Here is a 15,762-nt window from a genome sequence, read left to right on the forward strand (position 1 = left end):
TGTCCACCTCACCGATCAGGCGCTCACAATAGGACCCAAAGCCACTAAATCTCATATTCGTTGGTGGTGGTGACTGGTTGGTTACTCTTTGCCACTTCTCCTGCTCCCCGCGCCAGTTGAAGAAGGGATAAACTGGTTTTCCCTTTCACAATCTAATTCGCACCGGTTTTAGTCCCGAAAATCTGCCTTCCTATCCGGCGGAGCAACCCGAGCGACGACAACGACATCGTTTGAGAACAAATTTAGATAGCCTGAAAACCGCAGAAACCACTTTGTTGATGATACTATAGGTGATTTTTCTCCTGCTTTGTTGTTATCGCCGTTGCCATGTCGTCTCACTCTCGGGCTCGATGATAGCCGATATAGTTACCAGGGACCATAGGATCACTGGCGGTTCGATACCCGGCCAACTTGGATGGGAGAGGGTATTATTACATCAGCTGCTGGCGGCAACGTTGTCGATTTCCGTCTGTGTCTCGGCAGTGCCCAATTCTTGAGGCAAGGGGGTTCGCTTTACAGAGCAGAAAATCAACGCATGCTTAGATTGTTGTTCGAGTTTGGGTTGTTTTTTTTTTTGCTATTCTTCGCTCAATGATGTTTCGTTACAGCGAGCCTTTTTCGACTGTTTCTGGTTCATTAGTAAGCTTGTTTAACTGTCAGGGGAAAAGAAGGAAAGATGTTCATTTTGGTGGATGTGGCTCGAGTGTAGACTGCGGAAAGAGCGGAGGAATATTATCTGTGCTTCAAACGGACTGCGTGAAAGAAGAATGTGGCTGACCTGCTCTGGATACAAACAATGGGCAAATTGACCGTTAAATCATTTGAATTTATAGTAACTGCTTCGAGTGGGTGGCAAGCCGGAGGGAATTTTCTCGCTCGTGGTCTCGTGCTTGTAATGCTGTGGTGTTCGTTTCGAGTGTTGATTGCTTTGATGGGACGCCATTGACCTTGAATGGAGTCGGACGAAAATGGAGCGTAAAAATGTGCTTTGTTTTGGATGGAGGCTTGGAACGTGTGTTTAATATTCCGGCAAAGCAATGCAGTAGGCAGAACAGATATTTCCTTTTTCGGCGAGCTAAAGTGGCTTCTGCGCACATCATCTTTTATAGTTTAGTTAACTGTTCAATTTATTCCTGCGGTTTCAACATCCTTATGTTAAAGTATTTTGTGTGACTAACGGGTGTTCAATAAAAAATGAGAATAATTTCAATAGCTTTCTGTAATTAAAGAGCGTAATTTTTTTTCTCTCCAAGTGAATTGCTCTCTGGACTTCCTAGAAATAGGTGGCATGTTTCCTTTTATTCGGGTGCTGTCAGTTCAATAGAAGATGGCTTCGAAACAGTAAGCACTCCGCGAACGTGTTGTGCGGTTTTACGAAACGCATGGTCGTCGTGAAAAAAAGGTTACGGTAGACAACTTTCGAAACAAAAACGTGCCCGTCAGTACAGTTTATCGGATCCTGGCATCCCTGAGCGGGTAGCGGAAAATAGGACGTAATCTCAAGAAGAGCCGCACAATTGAACGAAATATAAAAAAGGCCACCATTAACAAGATAAAAGCGGTCCATACATAAAACAAACAAAATTGAATATACAGTCGAATCGAGCAAGGTATCCCTCCACTCCAGCAACGCCGAGCCCCAACACCGAAGGCGACTGGTTCACATATTAGATATCAGCACTTCTCCGGCATTCGCCTTACATCAATGCAATTTCGCTTCCCTGAAGTCACTCCGAGCCACGCACTCGAAACAAGTCTCCGTTTCGAATTTCCAATTAAATAGAGAAATGGAAATAACTTTGCCACCGTTCCACAGCCCGTACATCGGATATGCCAGCAGCTCCGGTGGAACAATAGCCCAACAAGTAGGTATCGCACGGCAGAAGAGTAGCAGCTCAATTTTCATCCTCCAGCAAAACAGGAAAACGTTGAAATATTAATTCAATTATGTACACATCAATAACATTCCCAACATGCGACTTTATCCCGACCACTCAACCGACCGTACCTGCCTGCGTCTTAGATACCGGAGGCAGCACTGAAAAGGAACCGAAAATGATAACAAAAATATAAAACACTGACATGAAAGATGAAATCAACTGCGGCGAATTTTGATTGATGGCAAACATAATTTGGCTCGGTCCTCTGTTCCAAAAAGTTGGGGAATTTTTCGAGCAAAACCGAAGTTGAAACCTTGTCCCTTTCCTCAGGCGTTTGATCTATTTTCAAGAGCTTCTCTGCATGTCTGACAATCCATCTTCAGGCAACATGAACAAGACAGCGACAGTTTCGAGAAGAAGGAATAGCAGCAAAAAATGGAAAACGTCCACCGAAAATTGGGTTCGCTTGGGACACTTTTCTCGGGCTAAACCCGGAAAACGACAAACACGGCATTCAAAGGAGGAAAGTTCTCTTTTTTATTGCTGGACCTCGAAACGCCGATGGTTTATCGCAATCCGTGTTCATATCTGATGAGACTAGCTCGGTTTGGCCCGGTACGATTCGGTTCGAAGAACAATCGATGGAGATGATGAAGGTATGCGCTGCGGGACAAAAAAAATGGGATTCCTGTCCCCCATTTCTGGGTTGGAAAATGAAACGAACCACCGGAGGAAAATCCAGACATCGAAATCCTCGAACCGGACCGCTGCTGCAACTGTCGCTATTTAGAGTTGATTTTGGTTTTGTTCTTCGCTGTTGTGTCTTTTTTGTCCAATATGTTGTGAATTTGGGCGTTTGTTGGAAGCGTTCAAGTGGTTTGAGCTTGATACTTTTTGCTTTGGAGAGCGGTGTTTCACTTCCGAATAAATCCACAAACAGAACTGTTCCTAAAACAATATGATGTTCTCTTCCAGGAACATCAGAATACATGAACCATTCTTGAATGTCAGTATTTTCATTGTTTATATACGAATAGTAATAGAAACCATTGAGAATAACTTGTTTTATCAACTTTCTGCAGAAAAAATCTATAAATTGCCGCACCGTGATCCACGGCACAACAAGCAACGAAGGACACACCAAATTCGACCTGTCGATGGTATCCGAATACCAAAATTTGCAGAGCGCACGAGCTAGCAGCGTTTCCTATCGCATCTAACGCTGCAATCCCTTTTCATACTGGACAAAGCTAACGAATTAAAATTCTGACAGTAAAGAAAAAGATTTGATCCAACCGACCTCCCCCAATAGCCGCTGCTGCCGCTGAAGAATAACCATAGAAGTCGTAATCGAAAATTGAGCTGCAATTGAGCGAACGGAGAAAGGATGAGGCGAGAAGAATACACCGATGTGTTATACAGCACTATGCAATCAACTTTTGAATGTTTACCGTTTTTAATTCCCCCTTCGGCAATAGTACCTACCTGACACAGAGTGCTCGACTCCCACCATTTAGGGAATTAGTTTTCCTATCCTTTTCTGGATCGTTCAATTTTACAGAAATGCTAAGCACGAACAGAGCAAAAAAAATCCCCATGAACTGTTATAATTTTAAGGACACGATATTCCGTTTTGAAAACGAGGCCGACGAGTAGGACATCGCGACCCCCATCGTATCGTCGCAGGACTAAGTTAATCTCCATGTTTTCTTGCATTATTATTAGTGTGTGTGGTAGCCCTACCCACCCTAGCCAAGGAGTGACACGAGGGAGTGGATCCTGTGGCTGCTGCAAACACTGCTGTGTATGACATTGCGGCAGTTATTAGCTAGCGAGCTTTTGGATCGAAGAGAGAAATCGGAACAAGGGAGGAGGCTACTAACTACCACGTTTTTACCGGTGACTACTACTATAGTTGTTCACCATGGGTCAACCTTCGATCGGCTAGGTTGAACTAAGCCAAGGAAAGGAAATCGAGACGAGTTGGAGTGAAAAAACGTAACACAAGAAATTGAGAGCACAAACATTAATTTGCATACAATTTACATACATAAATATTGCCATAAGTATAATTAAAATATTCCAATAATTTATGTGTGCTGGTTGGGTGGAGGTGAGATGATGGCTCCAGGTACAATGGGTGGTAATCTACTCACGAGAGCTCTTCAAGACTGAACGATTCGTTTATGTTGTTGTTTATGTTATTATTAGACGAACATAACTCCTGTAAACAGAAGAGACGATGCAATTACAGCCGGAGTAGTTTCAATGCGGAATTGTTGTTTCGACTTTAGTTTTTGTGTAGACTAGGTACACGTGTTTGCTTGAGCTTTTTGCATGCTTCATCACGCGAATAATTGATTTTAAAGGAACTCTTTAAGGAACATCCCGAAGTCATGTTTAGCTAGGAATTATAGGTAGAGCACATGGGTATACATAAAACTGCCCACATTAAAAAAGAATTTAAGAAACCTTAATCGACCAACTCCTTGGTGGTTTACAGGACCACTTGGCGCTCGTGGTCAATTTTTGAGCCATATCGATCATGTCCTTTATCGAAGGCGACTAATTGATATAAAATCATCCGTAAAAATTTTGTTTTAAGTTTTTCGTGGAATCATATGCCTTGCAGGATTTTCTTAGCTTGAGCTTGTGCGGCCAACCCTGGCTGATACTCCGTTATAGATTTGGATTAGCTGATGTTGCACAGGGAATCAGTAGATAATTATGCTTGGTAATAGCGAAACATCTTGTGCAACTCCTGGTAATTCTAAAGTGCTTATTGAACAATACCGGTGCCAACCAGGCTCGAACGTAGATCGCGGAAGGAAAGAGAAGGAATGTTAGTCCGATACTTGCTTTTGCTAGAGGCCGTATACACTACTGCGCACTCCACAAGTATCACGGAAGCAGGAGATATTCGTTAGAAAGTATAGAAGCTGGATTTTACAACTTCATTACCGACGGCAGAGAGGTGACTCCACTATCTGGAGTAGATATCGATCCATCAACTCATGGACCGGGGACCAATGGCTTTACTTCTCTTCCGAAGGAAGATGTGACCACAGATTTTTTCACCTCAGAAAAATCTAAACGATCTCGGTTGGGATTGAACCCAGACCAACAGAAATGAATGGCGGTCACGCTGACCACTCAATCACCGGCGCCGTCCCATATACCTTGCATGACTTTCTTAGGTAGCTGAAAGCTCAAACGATGCACATAGTAGTTCGGGATCTCGCATGAACTTTAATTAAAGCTGTAGGGTACTAAGAAGGATAAGACAAAGGCTTTTCAGTAAATAAAATTTAATCTTATCCTATTCCGAGGCATTACTCTTGATTGAGAATACAAAATTGCAAACGTTCGCCTACAATATTTCTTGTCAGTATTAATGTTTGTGGCACATATGGAATGTGACACAATCATTAAAGCGGCCAGGCCAACTGTGCAGCGTACAAAATAAAGATGATTCAAAATTATACGATAATCAAATTATTCATTTAATGAAGAATTTAATCAACGAATTGTTTTGGATCTTGAATAAGGAAGAAACGTGGACAACCGTACACAACCATTTCAATTTGATGGGATGAATCGTTGGGAGTGACTTTGCTAAGAGGGTTAATGTCACTCGTTTGGTTCCTGGGATGAGACACAGATATTTAGCCCTGTCTTGACTAATGAGCCTAGGTTATAGCGCCTTTACTCGCTCTCCAGAACAGAACTCGAAGTCATATTTGAAAGTTATAGGCACTTTGTTTGACTGTCGATCATTTCTATTAAGTAGATGGATTTGCTAATATTTACTATCTCTTACTTGTGTGGACGTTCTGGCGAGATTTAAGGTTTATAAAATATACTTCGTTCGGACAGTGTGTCAGAAACTCTTTGATAACTAAAGAGTGGATTCAATTTTCAATTTTTGTATCTTTCATATTTCTTTCCATTAGGGATCATCCATAAATGACGTAGCATTATATGGGGGAGGGGGGAGTTTTGTATTTTGTGATGATGTGTGACGACAGGGGGGTAGGGGGTCATGTCATGCTACGTAGCTTTTTCAAAGGGGAATAGAATAGAATTTAAAAAAAAATTCACGGTGACAAGGGGGGGCAGTGTTACCGTCAAGCTACGTAATTACCAGGGGGGTATTTAGAGGTTTGTGACGAAATGCTACGATGGGGGAGGGGGGTGTTAAAAATCATTCAAAATATGCTACGTCATTTATGGATGATCCCTTAGGTATTTTCTATTGAAATCTTGTGCAGGTTTCGCTGACAATTGTGTAATTGTTGCGAATACGGAACCGGAAAAACATCAACACCGTAAAGAAATTATTCGCGCGTGCCTCAAAAATCCGGATTTCGTTCAACGTTCCATTAGCAAGAAGCTGGGAATGGTCCAATCTACGATAGGTTATGATTTAAAACGGTATAACAAAAGTTAGAACGTCGATATGAAGGAAAAGTGGCCAAAATTGCTATCCGTATAGTGTGAACGATGACAAGTTTTCAAAAGAAATCGAAGTCCAAAAGTCGCTGATTCGCGATGAATGGCAGAATATAGTGGAGAAAACATTTGCATGGAAATTATACTCAGCTGTTAACGAAACCACATTGGCTCGTTATGGATATCAAGGCTTGTGTGAAAGCATATCTCCTATAGCTTAATGAGCTCCTAATCTTTCGACGCAGAAAGAAGTTCAAGTTTACCAAAAATACGTGATTTGGCAGGTAATTTGCACGTGCGAAAGGAGCACCCCGTTCGTGACAACCGGAACGGTCAATGGATAGGTCCTTAAAAAATTATATCAAAAACATCTACCTCCACTTCTGAGGTCTCACGATGATTGCCGATCTTTTATTGTTTTGACTTCGATGATATCGCGTTTCACTCCACTCGCACATGAAAGAAAAAATAACATAATATGAATATAATTATAAAATAAAAATTGGCTATTTACCATGATTCAACCAACTGTGAAAGGTTAATAACTTTTGTGATATTAACACTAATGCGAATATAATTCTTAACAATTAACTAGTTATAGTTAAGTGAATTGAAACAGTCTGATCCGTTGACAATCTTGCTGGCGGCGCCGGTGGTTGAGTGGAGTTGTTTGGAGGATGTCAAAAATCTCTGGCTCTAGATGGTGGAGTCGTCTCTCTGGCGTTGGTGACTGAAGCTAAAATTAAAAATAAATTGTTTAGAACGGAAACATGGCAGATATTATCATAGCCTACCGCGATGTTACACTTTGTTTTGCAGCAGAGTGAATATTCGCTTCTATAAACCGATATTATTTTCAAATGTCATCTAACTTTAGTTTTCAAATTTTTGATTAAATTCTTGAAACCGTAATTCAGTAAACATGTTCCCAACCTAAAACCGCATACCCAGGAGAAGGACGAGGTTCAGTCAACCGCACACATTAATACTTCATGTGCTCCAGTCCCAACTTTTTCGCTTCAGATTCAGAAAAGCTTCCAAATCAAGTTAGGACCAACCGAAAAAGACATTCCGGAATCCCTTTCCTCACTTCCGTCCACAACAAACCAAACCCTTTTAGCCCAAACCTCACCATCAGAATACTTTACGATTATTAATTTCCCAGCTCCGGCAAGGATTCTAAGGGCAGAACATCCTTCGTCCCCCAACTCTCGAGCCAGAACCTCTTCTCGGCAGACAAAATTCACACGAACGTCGACACGCTCAAGCAGCAGGAAACATGGTTCTCATTCCACGCCAAAAAGAAAAACCCTGCGCGCTCGCGAATCATGATTTGTGGTAGGGACCGAGAGAATCCGATCCCACATATTTCGGCCGGTCTGCCCACCGAGCGACCGACCGACCGCAAGCAGCAGCACACATCTTCTACGGAGCCGAATCGACGAGAATCGTCGTTGTAGGGGTGGAAATTCAATTTTCTCACAATTGATAAATATTTGCCATATTATAGTTCTGTGGCAGCTACCAGCGCGAGCTCGCGTAGAAAGAAAGCAACGGAAAACATGGCTCCTATGATCGTGTTACACAGAAGCGAAAACTGAATCATGAACCTACACCTGCCTGACTGCCAGCCACAGTTTCGCCTACTTAGATGCGGCGAATGGAAGGATGATGCTCGCTTTTCAGGAGGGTCGGATAGAGTTTATAAAACGGAGGGTTTATAAAAATGAAAAACATAAACGAAATCAATACCTGATATGCCTGCTGCGTTTGATGGGGAGCCTGGGGCGTTTTCCCGTTGTTGGTATGAGGAGGAGGAGGAGGAGGAGGAATGGAACCTCGAACAGAAATGGCTTCAAAGTGGTTTTCGGGTGAATCCTGACTCGCAGACTTTCGATCGTTAAGGAAAATCCGAAAATATATGTTCACGAAAACGTATCATAACGAAAATATAAATAAAATAACAGTCGACGATTGCAAGGAGCTGGGGAGTTTAGCGCAAATGGAAGTGTTGTAACAACAATGAAGGTGTGTGAAGAACCATCACATCGTCGGAGCCAGGGTCGCGCGTTGAATCGCGTGAGGTGCAGTTCTGAGAAGGGTTATACTCTACCCGCCGGATTCCTTGGTAGCTTCTTGAGCTGAATGTCAATTGGCGGGGTATTTTTAGAAGAGAATATTGCTGTTTGAGAGAACGACATATCTATATGAAATGCGAAATCATTTTCTTTGGCACGAACTTCAATTTAAATCGCATCTGTGCCTTCAAGACCTGACAAGGTTCAAGAGCTGAGAATTAAAGCCAAAGTTCCAGAAAATATCGAACGGATTTTCAATGTGAGCTCGCTCGGCTAGGGAGATATTCACGCGAAATGTTTATCATACTAATATATGATATGGCGGGAGCCGGATTGTTGGTTGGCACGGACGGATCACGATTGCTTTCGTGGAATGTTTACTGACTCCCGGTGCAGAAGAAGAGCTTTTTTGAGTTGTCGTGCAGTGGAGAAATATAATATGGTACTTATTGAAAAGGGAGGAGTTTTGCTGGAATAATGTTTTTCCACTTTTTTACATCTGCATGTGTAAACAAAATTCCCATTTTATTGTTAAGAGTGGAAAGTCGACGAAAGGAACGGCGTTCCATATTAGCTAACGTGAAAGGTGTTCCAAAATGTACTTGTCAATCATAAAATTTTTCACCCTGCTCGGGATACAAGTACAAAACCGCAAATCACGTGCTCCAATAAACGGAAACAACCTCCCATTATCATAATGTCACCTAAATTAGCCTACTTTGATAACACCAGTCGCCATAATTCCATCATCAAACAAAGCGCCAGCGGGCTAATTGTTGCTCGTAGTAATCCCGCCACATAATCCCTCGTATGACAAATGATTTCGGAGCTCACATCCTTTGTTCGACAGAATTGTCACCCTCTTACCCAGTTGCTTGACGAATGGAGTTTCATTTAGTTCACGAAACTCAATTTGCTTGTTTATCTTGAGGGCAAACGGAGGAAACCGCCCCATACATATTTGCGATTTCGGTTGATAAATCAGCATTCATTTGTGATATGAACGAGCCAGGGATTCACACATTGCACCCATCAGCAAACAGAAGACACAGACCCACCATGACACACAGAAGTAAACATCGAACCCTGTTTGTGCATGTATCGTTTTCTTTGTTCCACAAGCTGCGATGGATGATCCCCTTTCCCTAGAAGGGATCCACCATCGTCATGGTTCATCGTCTTTTAAAAGTGATTTCACCATTATGCATACTGTCAAGCCAGGCAAAGCCAGGATAATCCTTCTTGCTTCGACGCCCTCGAGGAGATGAGCACAAATTTCCCTAATATTTGCTGCCAGAAATTATCGGTAACTAGGTTACCGCAGACAGTTGTCGGTAAGACACGTTTTCAAACGTATCTTCGCCTGAACCATCGCAGTTGGCTGCGTCGTCGTTGTGCTGGGGCTGTTATTTTCCATCCTAAACCTTTCCACAGTAGATAGTTGCTGGCATTGAGCAGATAGCAGATAGGGACGGAGGGGCTTTGCACGGTAACCCGTCAGATGAATTCGCAGCAGCTAATCCCGTATTACATTCGCAGGATACGCGAAGAAGATGTGTCATGATATATGGTAAGATGTTAAGTGTGATAAGAACTAATTTAATAACAAAACTAACAAAAATTCTGATTGGGTTGCTTTGCGGGTGAAAGATGTTCGACCGAAATCTGGGCACGCGATACAGGAGGCGAAACTAGACAACAACGACGACCGTCATTCATCGTGTTAAGACAATTTTCTGGAAATGGATCCCGATTCCTAGCCTCGTCTCTTGAAACGACGTGTGCTGATACAGTTTGTGGAGGAATCGTTAAGGAACATACAGACGGTGGGATCGGGCGTAAATTTGATTAACACCCGCACGGATTTTGAAGCTAGTTATTGCTGTGCTCGATGTAATCTGGAATGGAGGGAAGATACAACGATGGCGCACTCCGTGCATGTATTAGTATCTGCATTTATTTTTGTATTCTTAGAAATTAACGCGATTTGAAGATATTTTTAGATATATAAGGTTTGAAATTTTATAGTTGATTCAGGTAGGCGACAGGAAGACCCGCAGGGTAGCCATCAGGGTCTTTCTTCATTTCTTCTTTTTGACGTGATTCCGTTCTAAATAGGCACAATAGACGATTCTTTATGGGTTTCCCAATCAGGGCGCCATAACACAATCACGCAGATGTTATACAGTGAAGACCCGTTTTTATCAGCCTCTTGGTGAATGTTAGGCTGATGAAACGGGAACATTGATAAAATCGGGACATATATTTTTCTTTCTTTTTATGAAATCGAAGCTCTTGAAGTATTCTTCTTTAGTCCCTACCCGATCAGAAGGAAATAACAGAATTATAACTCATGCTGATATTTTGTTACGAAAAAAATCCTATCAAATTTTGTTATAAAGTAGAAACCGTTAGGTGTTAAAATAACAAAAATTCTAACAAAAAATTCTCTATGAATATCACATTTATAACAAACGTTGATAGCAATATAACACGATCATAACAACTTGAGATAGCATAATTAAACCCAATGTAGCGTGTATTACTTATTGTATAATATCAACGATTTTAGCGTGCACGTCTAAAAATAGAATATGAGAAAAATAAAGCATACATTAGGGCGCTTTTTGCTTGGGAGCAAAAAGCTTCATGCAGCAAAAGCTTTTATAGCATTGCCAAATGATTGCATACTTGCTGGCTGATTTTTATAGTGAATATATGGACACGCAGATTATTATTTGTCGATATTGCCCCGCTTTGAACCTGGGTATTCCGAGTTTGATGGGAAAGTTTCCTGTATGAACCAACGACGTTGTTTTCGACTGATGTTTAATGTTAGCATAATATTCCACGCATCCGTCAAGGGCAAAACGATTATAGATGTAGAAGACGTTTACAGAACGCACACATTGAACTTTGCCCAAGCCTAAGTGCTGCTTGTTTTCCTGGTGTCATACGCTTTGTTTTTATTCAGTTTAACTCACTAATACAGCTGCCTATAAGATGATAGACTGAATAGCTTTATAATATCTTTTCAGATTAGGAAAGTGGGGCTATTTTTAGATTCTAAATAGTGCGCTTTGGCGCTTGCCTTGTACGTTAACGTGTTTTACATGGTTTTTAGAAATAATGTCGATGCGACATGGTAACATTGAGCGGATATTTTACGTACATTACTTTACGGAGAATACGACAAATCTTATTTAGGATTCCGCATAGATTCAAAGCAACAATTGGGGATTTGTTATTGGCATTTTTGATATGGGGAAGACTAAACAAACCAGTATAATTATCTCGCACCTAATAAATTGCTAGAAATGCAAATCTTCCACAGAAGTTATATCTATCAACTGCAAATATAACAGATATATGAGAAAATTCGAGAAATTGTTGATGCTTCTTCGATGGGACTAATTCTTGAATATTTCATGTTTTTTTTCTGTTACACATTTTCTTCCAAATTTGATTAAATTTTAAGGAGGAAATTAACAAAATTTTTGCATTGAAGTTTTTAGATATTTCAAGGATTATCTAAAACGCATTCAAATCACTTGTTAGTGCAAACATTTAATATCAAACTTATCTTACGGGGAATGAAAAGATATAATACTCAAGTAAACACTTTTTATGCGGAGGATTAAACAAAAAAGTCACGATAGTTTAAAAATTTAAAAAACGCGCTAACTAGAAACCCACAAACTGGATAAGTTTGGAATGTTCAAAAAACCCGTCATCTCTTAATCCAACTGCAACCAAGTAAGTCAATCAAACACGTTACTGACACGTTCTCCGACCACTTACATCTAAAACTATCTATACACAATACGCGGAATTTTGAAAATCCATGTGCAAAACACAAATCAAAAATCAAAACCTTCGAAAATTCACTTTAAAAAGTTGAATTACGACGCTAAAAAGAGACTTCAGTGTATATGCAAATAGCCTGTCATTTATGTAACCGTTAGTGTTCAAAGATAATTGTGAACGAATATATAACTTACTGTAACATCATCGTTGTATGCGTACATTAATATTATATTATTAATCCAATGATAGCACCAGAAGATATAATCTTGATATAAGTTTTCTTGCATTCGTGATCGGTATATCATAAAGATAACACAGAGAGTAATAAATATCAACATGAGATATAAGTTTGATAGTTTTCTGTTATGATGTTCTGATCGGGTAGATATAGACTTATAATCCTTTCTGGTTAAAGGGCGAACACGAAATTATTGCGACACATTCAACAGGGCATAACTTTTTTAGCATCCGGTAAAAAACAACCAAATTTTGCACACTTTCTCATTGATGTGTATTGTTTACATGCTGTCAAACTCGAAGTCGTGTTTTTCGATTCAACGAAAATGGAGGTGAACCAACGCGAGTCGAGAGAACAAATTCTTTCCAAACACCTGGAATTTTCTGACCTGTCGCACCGGCAGTTGGGAAAAATGTTGAACATTCACCATTCAACCGTCTCCAGTAGGGTTCGCAGTACCGACCCTTTTTGGCGAGAACCGGTACTACGGTACTGAAGCCCTCAGTACCGGTAGTACCGGTACTCGAATTTTTTTTTTTAAATCGTAATAAGCTTCAAAGTGAAATTGAACGCTCAAATAGATGACCTTATTCTCAGACGATTGATTTGTGCTGATCAAAAAAGTATGTTTATTGTTTTCAATTGATTCGGTATGGCATGACTCATTTCAACAGAAAATATTTTTCGCATGCGGCACCTTCTTTTATTTCTAAATCTAGGCCACTTTTAAATCAATAACTGCTAAGCGGTGCGACTTTTGTCGACTTCCACAGAATGTAAATGTAAGAAACACTATTAACAACAGTAAAACAAAGCGAGAATAGCAGTAAATCCGAGCAGGTTATTCGCATTTCCTCTCTTGATTTTCTGTAAATTGGTTTCGACCTGCATTAGACCGGCAACTTTTTTTTCGGAACACTGTTAAATCAAACAGTAATTGGCTTCACATACCATTTGTCAAATATGAGCTTTTCCGATAACTCTAGTTTACTCGCAAGAGTTTTCAAGTTTGTATGTGGAAATATATGAAAAATTGGCAATAGAATCAATAAATTCAGTAAAAAATGACAGTATCATCTTGTGCATCCCAAAATCTGTAAATATATAGCTTAAGGTGTAAGGATCAACATTGCCCAAGACTGCCAATTGATCCTATTTTGCAGTAAAAAGATATTCTCATATAAAATTATGTGTTGCCTCTCTTTCTCGCACATGCTTAGAATAGGAAATTTCAAAAAATTCCGTTTGTCTTCAAAATTACATAACTTTGTCGGGGAACCTCCAATCAATATGCATTCTTCAACAAAGTTGTTTGTTATAAAATAAGCTACGCTACTGTAAGTTTTGAGGTATGCAGAATTACTGTGGAAGTTTTTATTGGAATTTGATTTTTAATTTCTGATTTTCCATATATTTCACCATAGAAACTTCTAAACTCTTGTGAGTGAACTAGAGCTATAGGAAAAATCTCATGTTTGGCAGATGGTTTGTAGAGCTAATTACCAATTGATTTAAGAGTGTTCGGAAAAAAAGTTCAAAAAAGTTGCCGGTCTAACCTGCATACCAAGGCTCCTTGTTTTCTTGTAAACTATGGAGTTTTGCTGAATTTTCCGATCACCAATAATTTGGAGCGATTTGTCTCCATTTGGAGTAGTTAACCAAGTCTAAAAATTGTTAGCTACTAAATCGCTGTTCGTTCTTTTATAAATAAAGGTTAAAGATCAAACCAAAGACATTACTTAGACCATAGTCTTATTACGCGCCACCCAGTGAATAATGAAACCTATCAGAATATCGCTAATAAAAAAATTCAAGACAAATTTTTACGTCTCTTACGCTAGATGTGAATGTATTGAAATTTAGTACAAGATCGTTTAAATTTAATTTCGACAAAATAAAGCAGGAATTAAAACATACCGTTCAGTATAACGGGAGCTAGTAATGTTTAACTTCCAAAAGGTAATTAATATAATTAAAAGTCATCTTGCAGACCGGTATTTTGAAACAGGTCCCCCTAGAGAGTCCACATATTTTTCATAAAAAAATTGCATGGTACCGAAAATACAGGCACTGACTTTTGTTCAGTACCGGTATTACGGTACCAAAAATGGGTCGGTGTTCCCGGGATTTGGATGTTGATGTTGGACCACGGCAAAGGAGCTGGAAGAAAACCGGGACCGGAGAACAAAAAGACGGAGGGAAAGGTGAAGCGGATGATTAAAACAAATCTCAACGTTTCAACCCGTGAATTGGCTCGGCATTTCGCAGAGCTACGTCCAGAATGCAAAGAAGAGAGCTGGACTACATACATACAAGGTACAGAACTTCTCAAACCGCGATGAGCGGCAACAATCGACGGCTAAAACTCGGGCACGGAAGCTCTACGAGAAGATGCTGACAAAATATGGCTGCTGTGTGATGGACGACGAAACGTATATAAAAGCCGATTTTAAGCAAATTCCGGGGTTGGAGTTTTTCACCGGCAATGTGGAGTTTTTCAAAGAAAATGTCGAAGTTCGCCTCCAAATATCTCATTGGGCAGGCCATTTGCTCTTGCGGACTGAGGAGTGAGCCTTTCGTGACAAAGGGCACAGTAAATGGCGAGATCTACAAATCGGAGTGCATCGAGAAGCGCCTTTTGCCGTTCTTGCAGCAGCACGACGAAGCTCCGCTATTTTGACCAGATTTGGCATCATGCCACTATTCTAAAAGTATCCTGGAGTGGTATGAGGCCAATTCTGTCCATTTTGTTCCAAAGGTCATGAATCCGCCAAACTGTCCGGAGCTGCGCCCGGTGGAGCAGTACTGGGCAATGATGAAGCGGGAACTTCGGAGGAGCAAGAAGACAGTTAAAGACGAGAAGGACATGTTAAGAAAATGGAAAACTGGTACCGGATGACACTGTAAAGACTTTGATGGAGGGCATCAAGCGAAAATGCGTTCAATTTTACACTCAAGGCTCCATCGATTAACTTTTCTTTTGATTTTTGAAGTAAATATATGTATAAAACCACCCTAAAATTTTGGTTTGATTTTAAGCATTATATGAAAATTGGCATGACATTTTCGGTGTCGCAATAATTTCGTGTTCGCCCTTTATTTAGTTTAAATTTCTCTTAAGGGGGTCTGTCAGCAGAAAATTAAAAAAATTAAAATTTTTATTTTTGCCTATTTCGGATCTCTAAGATAAAAAAATATGCTCAAGAAAGGATGTAGGTTCGTCTGCTAGAGCCCATCAAACTACCAGGTATCAATTTGCACATAAGGCTGACAAAATAGGGTCAACTAGCTGATAAAATTTGGAGTA

At 40.3% G+C, this 15,762-nt stretch overlaps 1 protein-coding gene across 10 annotated transcripts in view; it reads right to left on the bottom strand.

The window, feature by feature from the left end:
- LOC131676570 (nucleolysin TIAR) overlaps positions 1-15,762 on the bottom strand; it is a 557,873-nt gene that overhangs the window by 85,971 nt on the left and 456,140 nt on the right. The gene's annotated exons all lie outside the window — the stretch shown is intronic.

The sequence above is a fragment of the Topomyia yanbarensis genome, chromosome 1, assembly GCF_030247195.1.
Source record: "Topomyia yanbarensis strain Yona2022 chromosome 1, ASM3024719v1, whole genome shotgun sequence".
Lineage (NCBI taxonomy): Eukaryota > Metazoa > Arthropoda > Insecta > Diptera > Culicidae > Topomyia > Topomyia yanbarensis.